The 12,937-nt window shown below is 40.8% G+C and overlaps 1 pseudogene; it reads right to left on the reverse strand.

Annotated features, from left to right (window-relative positions):
* Positions 1-2,396: 2,396 nt before the first annotated feature.
* The window catches only part of LOC117094451, a 43,864-nt pseudogene continuing 33,323 nt past the window's right edge, over positions 2,397-12,937 (reverse strand).

Genomic DNA, 12,937 nt, shown 5'->3' on the forward strand with positions numbered 1-12,937 from the left:
TGTCTAGAACTAGAGCCTTCATAACTGTGAGTTATATTCCTTCCGTGTCCTGCAGCATGTTTCTGAACAAAAAAGAATGAGCACAAGTCAAGACTTTGTAATAACACTAACATAGACCTGTTACTCCAAAGATGCCAAATGCCACTTGTACATGGCCTTACTTTGTCTCCAATCCTTGCATTCAAGGTATCATCAGTCCCCATAGACTGTGGCAGCTGGGCAAACAGGGGCCAAGGGACACAAGTGTCTGGCTAAGAACACAAGCTCTGAAGTCAGAACCACCTGTTTTCAAATCCATGCTGCTAACACTAGCTGTAGGACGTGGGGCAAATTACTTCTGCTTCATCCATCAAATGGGGCTAATAATGACAGTAGCTTTGTCAACACTCTCATGAGGAATGAATGAGATTAACCATATAAAAGCACTTAGCTCAGTGAGTGCCTGTCACTTAGGATTTAATAGCAGTGGGCTTCGCTTAGCTCTTATGATTGTCTTCTGTCAGTAAGCCTTTGGGAATTCGATGATTTTGTAAAGTCTAAAGGCAAAAAGGTTCCATTAGATAAAGAAACTAGAAGATTTTAAAGGCATATGGACTTCTTAATTTCGGAGGCATTCAATTTAATGCCTTTCTCTTGTAGCTGGAAAATATTTCTGCATTTCTTGCTGTTACAATATGCTCCAGGACCACTTTTTCAGTGGGGTCCATGGTTGACATTGACTGAGATGTCAGCTTCCTTACTTGGCACCGTGCAGTTCTGTTTTTGTTGAAAGCTCTATTGAAAGAGTTCCTTAGGTTTGGGTGTTGTTAATAAGGAGGTCAGAGCCTATCTGGGGATGTGTGACCATGGGCTATATAGAGTCCCTCTGTGAATTGAGAAGAGCCACGTTGAACACAGTGCATGACAACTACTCCAGGGCTGCGTTAGGTTTGCAGACTTATCTTAAATATAGCCTCCAATGAGAGAGTGGTCTCAGAAAAATATGCAAAAAAAAGATAGTTTACAATTATGGCAAATGCTTAGTGTTAAATGTCTGATGAAAGAAAATTCTCTTCATATTTAAGATACAAATGACTCTTTTATGTCCATCATCAGGGGAATGGATAAACTGTGCCTTTTCAAACAACAGAATTATATACAGCACTAAAAATAAATGAACAATAGTTTATTTTGAATATGGATGACTCACAAACATAATATTGAGTGAAAAAGGAAGTGGCAAAAGAAATCAATTCTTTAAAAAAATGGCATACAATTTTCTAAAGTTTCCAAGCAAACAAAACTGATTAAATAATATATTGCTTCAGGAAGCATGCTTATGCAGTACTTCTATGAAGAAAGTAAAAAGATAACTTTTTCCAATTTGAGAAATTCCTTTTTTTAAAAAAAGAATTTTTTAAGATAGTGTGATATATTCATACAAAGAAAAAAGAACAAATTACCCATGCCTGCAAAAATGTGAATGAATGTTACAGACAGTGTGCTGAGAAAGAAGTGAGACGTTAGAGTCCACACTGTATAATTCCATTTATATAAAGTTCAACAACTTGTAGATCTACTCTATAGGGTTAGAGATTAATATAGTGGTTTTCTCCCTGGGGTGGGGCAAGGGATGGAAGTGAAGTATTCACTGGAAACAACCTGAGAGTACCTCTGAGGTGATTCTATTTCCTCATCTAGGTTATGTTTACATGAATATTTACATATGTAAAAATTACCCTTAGTCCTTCCTAAATATTATTATTATTATTATTTTTTTTTTTTTTGAGACGGAGTCTCGCTCTGTCGCCCAGGCTGGAATGCAGTGGCCGGATCTCAGCTCACTGCAAGCCCCGCCTCCCGGGTTTACGCCATTCTCCTGCCTCAGCCTCCCAAGTAGCTGGGACTACAGGTGCCCGCCACCTCGCCCGGCTAGTTTTTTGTATTTTTAGTAGAGACGGGGTTTCACTGTGTTAGCCAGGATGGTCTCGATCTCCTGACCTCGTGATCCGCCTGTCTCGGCCTCCCAAAGTGCTGGGATTACAGGCTTGAGCCACTGCGCCCAGCCCCTAAATTTTAAAAGTAATTAAAATGATAGTAGTGCATGATTTTTGAAAATTCGAAGTCCTTTTGCTAACATGAAAAGTAAACAAGCAGGTGGGGCACGGTGGTTTATAACTGTTATCCCAGCAATTTGGGACGCTGAGGTGGGAGGATTGCTTGAGCCCAGGAGTTTGAGACCAGCCTGGGCAACAAAGTGAGACTTTTTCTCTAGAAAAAATTTCCCAGCTGTGGTGGTACATGGGAGGCTGAGGTAGGAGGATCATTTGAGCCCAGGAAGTCGAGGGTGCAGTGAGCCATGATTGCACCACTGCACCCCAGCCTGGGCAACAGAATGAGATCCTGACAAAAAAAAAAGCACTCTCCATAGTCACTACCATTTTATTTTGTTATTCTGTTGGCTCATGATATCACAAATGAACCACTGCTCTAACGTGTTGAATTTTTTGTAGCACCTAATCTGTCCTTCCTTATTTATATGACGTCTCTTCTGTATCAGACTATAAAAAACAGGAGAACAGAATCCATGTCCCATGGATCCCAAACTGTACACTGAGGCACCCCAGGGTGCCACAGCAAATTCATCGGGTAAATATGGGATATTTTAAATTCTCTAGAGAAACACAGCATCTGGTCAGATACCACATGAACTCCTGGCTCAAAGGTGTTCAGGTGCAGATTTATATTATGCTACATTCTTTTTCATAATGTCATATTTTTGGCAAAGCTGAATTTAGTGGTCACTATCTTAAAACGCAAGTAAGCATGCAGTGTGGAAGCATCCAATCTGATTCTAAGGTTTGAGAATTTGTGCAGTAACCAACATGCACATAAATCCCATTTGTAAGTAACCGTGGTTATTTACAAATAAAATAAAAATACATTTTTCAAAGTATGTTTTTCAATTTTAAATACATTTCAAATTTTAAATACTTTTTTTTCACAGAAAGATTGCAGAGGGTCTGGGGGCTGTACATGGGCAGAGGCCTGGTGAGCTCTGTACATGGGACTGGGAGACCAGGGAGTCTCCACTTGGAAAGGTACTTTTTAATTTAAAAAAAAAAAAAAAAAAAAATATATATATATATATATATAATGGGAGCTACGATCACCCTCTCCCCACTCTCTGATTTAAAAGACACAAAAATAGATGTCTCTAAGATAAACGGGGATCCTGGGGCTTAAGGGTGTTTAAAGGGCTTCACAGGGGCCAGGGCTTACAGGGGGCGTCCCAGGCGCTGGGGTGGCTCCTGCGTCAGTTGGTGGGACAGTAGGCTTCATTGGATGCCACCTGTTTTTCACTTACAGGGAGACACAAGAGTCATTGTAAATGTGCCAACCAGTCTGGCACTGGCACAGGGCTGTGTAGTGGCCACAGTGGATGGTGCCTGAGTGGTTGCAAAGGGCACACAGCTGGTAGACAGGACTTCCGACTTTGTCACTGGCAAAGACCCCTAGGCTCAGTCACTGCAGTGGGAAGTCTACACCTACAGAACTTTACTTGATGGAGCCTCGGGAGACAGAAAATAGATTCAGATGGAGCATGAAGATGCAGGGGAATCTTTGTATAGTCAAGTTTTGGCACCGCTTGTTTTCTGCCAATGTGGGTCACACACTGGGGCATTCTCTAACTCCAGCTCTTCTTCCTTGGTGAAAAGGCTCAAACAATCGCACAGAGATACCTTGCCCCCAGTGAATCCTTTCTTGGGGATGGTCAGGGAGAGGTCACAAAAAAAAAAACCTTGAAGGTCATGGAGTGGTATCCACAGGCCTGGCACTTGAGACAACTTTTCAACTGGCCCACAAACAGATCCACCATCTTGCTGTCCTCTTGTTCTTCCAGATAATGCTTCCACATTAGGTTGGCCCAGTCATCATCATTTAACTCAGGCTCTTTTAGCAGAGCACCCCTCCTCTGTGGGGTGGAGAGGGAGCCGGACCATGGGCAGGGACTGGTGGAGCCCTGCGACCTCCGTGGTTGATTTCAAGGTGTAGCTGCTCCATAAGGAATGTCAGGAACTCTTGGGTATCCTGCTGGCTGTATCCAGAGAAGAATGTTTTTCAAATGTCTACTAAATTGTTAATTCATATGTACTTATTAAGTTGTTTAAGCCTAATTGTTAAAAAAAAAAAAAAAGAACTGTTAGTTATTACTCTCAGACTGGTGGAGCCATAAAAATAGTACTAACAGACTGGGGGTGCCATGACCAAGAAAGTTCAAGAACGCTGCCACGACTCATTGTAAATAACATGTAAACACAAACACATTCACACATGTGCTAGTCACCCAGTGTGGAGTCTGATTTGAAATGACTTCTTAACAAACGTACTGAAGAATTAGTGAATGAATGAGGAAGCAGCGCTCCTTTGGCTTATCTTCTCATGCCTGGATATGTGTTCAAATTGGCCATCTCAGTGTGCAGCTCTCTCAGTGAATAACTCCCTTCCAGCCTTCCATTGCACAGGCTGGGGACAAGAAACTGGAAGCTAGGTGAGGTCCTGGATCACCGGGGTACCACTCTGGGCACACAGGAAATCTTCACAAAGCAAGTGAGCATGACAGAAATTGAAGGTGTAAGGCTGAGGGAGAAGCTTCCATCCAAGACAGTTGACTGGGAACACACAAGAAAACCTGAGAACAAAAACACAAAGGCAGCTGAGAGGGGCGGAGGGAGAGCCTGAACGAAAGGGCAGGGAGGTGTGAGAGGAGACAAGAACAGGAGGCAAAGGCTGGCAGAGGCGTGAAGTGAGACACGGAAGAACCTGAAGGTCAAGTCATTGAGTTTGAATGTCATTGAGATTTCTTGAAAAAAAAGAGTAGGTTGGATGATGTGGTCAGTGTCTTGGGAAAGAAATGTCATTTTAGCACAAATGCTTGCAATGAAGCAACAAGGATACCAAGGTCACTTGGTTAATATGTAGCTTGGAGAGCTCCCAGATGGGCTCTGAGCAGGATTTGAGAAGAATTCAGAAGCATGACGGAGAGTGCAAAATAGGACCCGGGGTAGATTCATCTGAGGGAATCATCCATTATGTTAGAAGGGCTGCAAGTGAAGGAAAACAACACATGTTTTCTTTCTAGGCTGAAAATTTCTACACTAAACTCACTCCTTCAAATTAGGCTAGAGAACATGGTCTGATAGGGTTCACCTTTAGATTACCAATGGAGCAACAGGGATGTGGCTCAAATATAAAAACCTGCTCTCACACAGATTATGTCTGCTGAACAATGGCTCCGGATGGCTCGCCAGGCTGGCAGATGGCTCTGCTTGCAAGACTCATACCAAGTTTTGTCTCATTCTGTCTTTATAAGAGGGTTCATTCATTTTGCATTGCCGCTCAAATTTTAATGTAGATCATATTTCAGTGTTATCTCTACGTGATCATACCATTTAAAATAAAGTATTTGCATCTGTTTATACTTGGAACATTTTACAACTTCATGTCAGCCCTTTATTCTTAGTTGAACCATTATTCTCTCCATGTATAAGACCTATTTATTCTGAAGTCCCCGTTATCTTTTTACTAGTCCTTTGAAGTTGTATTGTATAATAGTCTTTTTGGTGTCCTGAAAGAGAATGATATCAATGTAGTCAGTATCATCAAGAAATGCTGGGGAGGCAGCTGAGATTAGTGGGAATTCACTAGACGAGGATCAAATCCCAAGTCTATCATACATTAGCTGTGCCTTTGGCCCAGTTAGGTTACCTCTCTGAACATCTGCTCCTTCATCCATGAAATGCCAAGGCAATAGTGACTGCAGGTCGAGTATGAGCTGGAGTTTCCCACCAGCCTGTGTGTGAATTCTGGGCCTACCATTTACTAACACCCTGAACCCAAGGAAGTGATTCAGCTGAGTCCAAATTTCACCTTGTATCAAATAAGAATAATGAGGTTTTCCTCATGGGGTTAATAAGATAAATGAAGACAATTATAAGTAGAATTGCTAAATGTCTTGTTTTGAACCCCACTGACTAGGATTTCAGTGCTCCCTTTAGGAAAAACATATATATATATATTTTAAAGTAGGGCATATATATATGGCATATGCCCTATATATATAGGGCATATACCATATATGTTGCATATACTATATATATATATGGTAGGTGTTATAGTTATCTTGTCATGCCATGACTTAGGTGCAATTATTTCTACTTACTCTCTGAGTTTATGCCTTACTACAGTGATTTGCAAATTAGACGTAAAGTATGGGACTTGATTCCACATAAATTCTGATGTGAAAGGCAGACATGGCTGGCTGTATGCAGCAAAACACACTTCAGAACTGTCAGCACACAGGGTGTAATTATGAAATAATGCTCAATACTTTTATGTTATAAACATAAGGGCAGGTCAGTGTTGGGTTTTGTATTAGTTCATTTTCACACTACTGTAAAGATACTACCTGAGACTGGGTAATTTATAAAGAAAAGAGGTTTAACTGACTCACAGTTCTGCATGGCTGGGGAGGCCTTAGGAAACTTACAATCATGGTGGAAGGCGAAGGGGAAGAAAGGCACATCTTACACTGTGGCAAGAGAGAGCATGCACAGGGAAAAACTGCCACTTAAAACCATCAGATCTCATGAAAACTCCCTTATTATCACGAGAACAGCATAGGGGAAACCACCCCCATGATCTAGTAACCTCCCACTAGGTACTTGCCTTGACACCTGGGAATTACAATTCAAGATGAGATTTGGGTGGGGACACAGAGCCAAACTATATCAGGTCTACTTTCATCTTTTACATTTATTCAACAATTTTGTTTTTGTGATTCTTTATCCTTAAACTTCCTCTTTTATTATCCTTAAACTTCATCTCTTATTATAAAAGTAGTACATACTTATTGAAAAAATTAAGATGATAGTACAGATGATTTTAAAAATCACCTGTGATATCATGGTGAGAAATAACCACTACTAACATTTTGGTGTATAAATTCCAGTGTGTGTAGTAGAAGTGTGTGCACATATAAGTAGATATAAATAATATTTCACTGTAAACACAAGTTTTCAAGCTATAGTTTTTCAGGTAACATTTTTAATTGTGATACAATACACATAAAATTTACTATTTTAACTATTTAAAAGTGTACAATTCAGTGGCATCAAGTACATTCACAATGTTGTCCAACCATTAGCACTATTTTAGTTCTAGAACTTTTTCATCACCCTAAAAAGAAATGCCATACACAATTAGCAGTCACCCCTCATTTCTCACACCCCTAGCCCATAGCAATCATTAATCTGCCTTCTGTTTGTATGGATTTATCTATTCTAGGTGTTTCATACAAATGGAATCATAAATGTGTGATTTTGCATCTGCCTTCTTTCACTTCACTTAGCATAGTGTTTTCAAGGTACATCCATACTGTAGCATGTCTCAATACTTTATTTCATTCATGGATGAATAATATTCCATTGTATGAATATACAATATTTTGTTTATCCATTCATTAACTGATGGGCATTTGGATTCTTTCAACCTTTTGGCTTTTGCAAATAATGCTTTTATGAGCATTTATGTACAAGTTTTTGTTTGACTACCTGTTTTACTCCTATACCTATGAGTGGAATTTCACATAACATTTTATCATGAACATTTTTCTAGGTCATTGAAAATTCTTCTGCAATGTCTTTCCACATAATTGCAGAAAGTTTCATTGCATGGCTTTACCAAAATTTATTTCACAATCCCCTATTGCTGGATATTTCATTTGCTCCAAAATTTTCAACATTGTAAGTCATATTTTAGCTCTGTGGGACCCTTGATCGTTATCATTTTTCAGCACTTTCTGTGGATCAGACCTGCCTAGGGGGCTGTGTTTCTAATATATAGAAATCTCACAACAATCTGAAAAGATATACAGTGTTATTCTGATTTTACAGGTGAGAAAACTGAAACAAAAAAGACCACATGTGGATGTGATATTAATGCTTGGGTCTGGATCAGAACCCAGGCCTATCTGTTTCCAATACCTGAATACGTTCCATTAAGTTCCATTTACAGGACTATTTTCTTAGGGTAAAGTTCTAGTTAAGGACTTATAAATCAAAGAACATGCAACATTTTAAATTATTTGTTGCAGAACTTTAAAAAGACAAGACACTTTTGGTAATTTCATCAACCTTGAATCAAGAATTGTAAAGGTTTAATTTGGTTTCAAAGTACCATAAAAAGAAAGATGCTATAATCTCTGGCATGAAGGTCATATACAAATTGCAGAAAAATGAGCTTCTTGTTTATGTAGATCATAAATTTACTGCCACAGCACAAATGTGAATCTAAGAGGTCTCAAACTGTAGAAGGAATGGCTAGAATTCACCGTACCGTGCTCTGAATCTTTTGCACTTGTCTAATCGTGATAAATCTTTTGATGAGTAATTCAAATCTGGAGGTTGTCAATGTGAAAAGAAAGGGGCTCCCTCCAAATTTTCGCTGGGAGGAGAGTTGGTATTTTGGACATGATGTTCATATCTCTCAACAGAATGTCATTTTTTGATAAGTGGAAATGTGTTTTCCACAAGGAACCTGCTGCTCTATGTAAGAACTGGTTTTATAATTGCTCTAACTTCTGTATTGAATACCAGACTGAAAAAAAATTTTTGTGCTATGAGTAATCTTGGTTTAATGGCTGTAACAGAACCAGTCCTGAATCAGTAAAAACCAGACTCTGTGGTTTGTTGGAGGTTTTTAAAAAAATTACACTTACTTGGTAATAAAAGGAATGTAAATGCAGATTTCCATCATTAAACGTTCCATGAGATAAACAATCTTTACTCGATAAATTATTTTCAGCTAGTAATTTTGTTAAAACTATCTGACAACCCTATACCAATGTCTAGCACAATGCCTGTCCTCTTAGTAATTATTAATTTAATTCCCTGCATTGATTTTAAAAAGTAGTGAGATTAAAATTTATTTATTTTGGTAATAAATATGTATTGAGCACCTACTGTCTTAAATTATTAGACACATCGATGAACCAAACAACTCCCTATCCTCATGGAGGTTAATATCTAGACCAGGTTTCAGGGATGGGTGGAGGATACTAATTAGACCAAAATAACCCAAAGAAACAAAAAGCTAAAACAAACAAAAAGCAAAATAAGGGACAGAATGTAACAGTGAGGATAACTTTTGACCAAAGACCTGAAGTGAGAGAGTGATGCTCTTTGATGATGGAGAAGGGACCACAGGCTAAGAAATGCAGGTGGCCACCAGCTGCTGGGAAAGGCAGGGGAGTGGATTCTCTCCTGAGAGCCTCTGGAAGGAACCAGTTCTACCAATATTTTGACTTTAACGGGGTGAAGCTGATTTCAGACTTCTGTCCTCCAGACTGTAAAACAACACATTTGTGTTTTTTTAAGTCACTAAATATGTGTAATTTGTTACAGCAGTGATAGGAAAGCAATGCAGGCTCAATAGAACTGAAGAATTGTTGAAGCCGAGATACTAGAGGGAGTAACCTCAATAGTTGGGAGAATGGGGTCAGAAAAGGAGGTGTTTGAAGTTGAGCATATGGGAGAGTGAAATCCGTGGCTATGGCGAGGCTGAGACCATGAGATGCATGGATGAGGAAGGATAAGGACACAATCATTAGAGAGGACCTCAGAGGCCAGGGGTGAGAAAGATCACCTAAGTGGGTGTGAAGTCCTCAAGGGTCATGAGGAATGTGGCAATGGGGAGAGTGACCCTGAGCCAGGAGCTAACTCTTCTAGAAACAGGAGTACGTGACCTGCGGGTCTATCGATGGCTGGAGTAAGGAGGGTAGCAAGTGGTTTAGTCTGATGGCATGGGCTTCAAAATTGAGGGTGAAAAGGGAGGAAAGAGGGTACGAGTATGGTTTGGGAGAAGGACAATAAGGACCAAGGACAACACCTACCCCACCTCTAAGCCCTTGGACTTATGCCATGAAAGCTGTGGGAGATAGAAGAGAGCTGCAGAGAAAGCATTCAGACAGGATAAGAAAGTAAGAAAGTTTGATGGGTGGGGTGGGGAGGATATGGGCGATTTTGCTGATAACGAATCTTGAGTTCCAGTTGGTCCCATGGCAAGGTTTTGCTCTGTGCAGAAGTGGGAGATGGGGCTAGATGGATGTTATACAGGTACTGTATGTAGGTGAGAGACTGGAGATGAGAGAGGACTGGGTGGAGGTGGGGGAATCCTAGCTTCTTAATGGTGACCGAGATTTGTCCCAATAGCATCCTGGCAGATGGTGGTGAAAAGGTCGTGTGGATTGGGAGAAGGGTGGGAGTCTTGTTATGGACACGCAAGAAGGCTCTACAGGTCCCTCTTCATGCCTGTTTATGGCAGGAATAAAGGAAGGGGTGCTGTGTGTGAACGTGCTTTGAGAAGGATAGGCCATGCTATAAAGGGAAAAGTGTGTGAGTTACAGGATCATGTGATAAAAAGTGATGTATGAGGGGGAAAAAATCCTTTTCCTGCCTTGTTTTCACAATGGCACTCTCAGGCATCCACCCCGGGACTCTACAATGGCTGTCAGGCTTCCAACAACTCCCATTGTAGGCTGGAGCCTGACCTAGTGAGAAATTAGAACACCGTCCTTCAAAACCCATGTCTCTGTCTGTTTAACACCAAGGAGGTCCAAGAATAGACTGAGCTCCTTTCTTATGACTGGGAGGTTAAACTTCAACTTCGTAGGCTTGGTGTATTGTGCCCAAAATGCTCCTAAAACAACAGCTTTATAATAAACACAGAATCCCAATCTGAGTGTGAGGCAGGGGAAAATAATTCTATACCTTGTGATTTCTGGAAATGTTTAGATTAAAAATAAAAACCTGTGTGGCAGGACCAACCTTGCAAAGAGTAAACTTCCCAGCAAGTGTGTGCTGGCTGTCAGAGTTGAGTCATAGGGAAAGGGAGTTGCCACAGGGGCTTTGAGCTATTTATTATATGATGTCCAGGTCTCAACAGCCAAGTAGACAAAAGGCTGGATATACAGGGAATGGAGAGCCCAGTGGAGCAAGAATTGAAAGGGCACCCAGTGATATATGTGAACATGCAATTCTGGCCATTGTCTTTCTGATATCAGGGTGAGTGTTTTAGTCTGTTTTCGCACTGCTGATAAAGACATATTGGAGACTGGATAATTTGTAAAGGAAAAGAGATTTAATGGACTCATAGTTCCACGTGGCTGGGGAGGCCTAACAATCATGGTGGAAGGCAAAAGGCACATCTTACATGGCAGCAGCAAAGAGATAATGAGAGCCAAGCCAAAGGGGTTTCCCCTTATAAAATCATCAGATCTTATGAGACTTATTACTACTATGAGAACAGTATGGGGGAACCACCCCCATGATTCAATTATCTCCCACTGGGTCCCTCCCATACACGTGGGGATTGTGGGAGCTACAGTTCAAGATGAGACTTGGGTGGAGACACAGCCAAACCATATCAATGGGTATTCTGGGGGGTTTCAGATGGGCTTGCTCACCATGTCAAGGGTGTAATACACCATCCTGCAAGTATGGTGTTCATCTGTGGTGGGGTATCCTAAACAAAGAATAGTCATCAAAAACAACGGGTCCCTTGGGATCTGAGGACGTTTTTTCCATAAATGGAGCACTATCATCTCCTCTTGAGAATACCAGTAGGGTCCTTGACCATCAGTAATTGATTCAATTTTGCTGATTACTGAAGGGTATACAAAGAAGACTGGAGGGCACCCAGTATCTGCTCTTCCCCATTTTTTGAAGGTGTGTAATCTTTCTTTCCATCCCTCAAGACATGGCAATCGTTAGAGCTACTTCTAACTCCTGTGAGCTGGCAGGGGTGCTTAGAGATGGCAAAACAATTTTGCTATCAGTCAAAAAAAAAAAAATTCACTTTGGAAAGTCCCTTCTGATGCTAACATTCTGTGATCCTAAAGCAAACCTCCTAATCCCCACAAATCATAGTGTGTATCCTTAAGGCTAATAGAGTTTTGAAGGGCCCATCTCATAGCTGCCTCTTCTGATGGGAACAGTCAGAAGGGCACTCCATGCATCTTTCTGCTGTCCTTGAATGTTCATGCAATAGCAGACAACTGTCACTTTACTTGAACAGAGCATAATTTGCTATTACTTTACTCAAAAGTACTTCAATGGAATAGATGCAGAGTAACACTGAAAAGCTGGCTTGTTGTTTTAGTCTACACTTTCATCCTTAGTCATTAGTAGCCAGACTTCAAAAATACCAAGCATCCTATGTTTCAGTCATGTCATCAATTCTTGATTCCTCTCCAGGGAAGTATTGTGTTCCTTAGCATATGGCCTCTTACTAAGATCAGCAACCAATCCTATAAGCAAGCAGAGAAGGGTGAAAGCTCAGGAAGTGTAGGGCTCTCCAGGGATGCACGGAGTCACTGGTATCTCAAAGGGCATCCACTTATTAGCTTGCTTTGCAAGCAGCTGCTCTCTTGACCTAAGAGAACAAGAGGATTTGAGGTGAGACTAGGGGCAAAGAAGGTAGAGAGAGGAAGAAGATGCATAGGACCTGTAGGGTCCAAGGCTGGGAAGGGGTGCAGGAGGTATGTCTGGAGCATCAATGGGACTGGATGAGAGCCCTGGAAACCTCTCAGAGGAGGCAGTGATGAAGGAAGACCAAGGCAAAGTTCACCTATTTTTCTATGTTTTCCTAAGTTTCCCATGTTTTCTATGTTTTCCTAAATTGCTTCCCTATTATCCAAGGGAATAAAATGTTTAAGGAAACCCAGGAAGCATTTTATTTCCATGTGACTTGTGAGTATGTCAAAGTGATTAAAATTTCATAGTCAGTCACTAAACAGGAGATGGTGTTTCTCTCAACTCACCTCATTGGTTTTACACAGGGGTGGTGATTTTTGTTTGTTTGTTGTTGTTTTCTTATCACAAGGGACTTCATGCACTAG

This window comes from Trachypithecus francoisi, unplaced genomic scaffold (assembly GCF_009764315.1).
Source record: "Trachypithecus francoisi isolate TF-2019V2 unplaced genomic scaffold, Tfra_2.0 Lachesis_group13, whole genome shotgun sequence".
NCBI lineage: Eukaryota > Metazoa > Chordata > Mammalia > Primates > Cercopithecidae > Trachypithecus > Trachypithecus francoisi.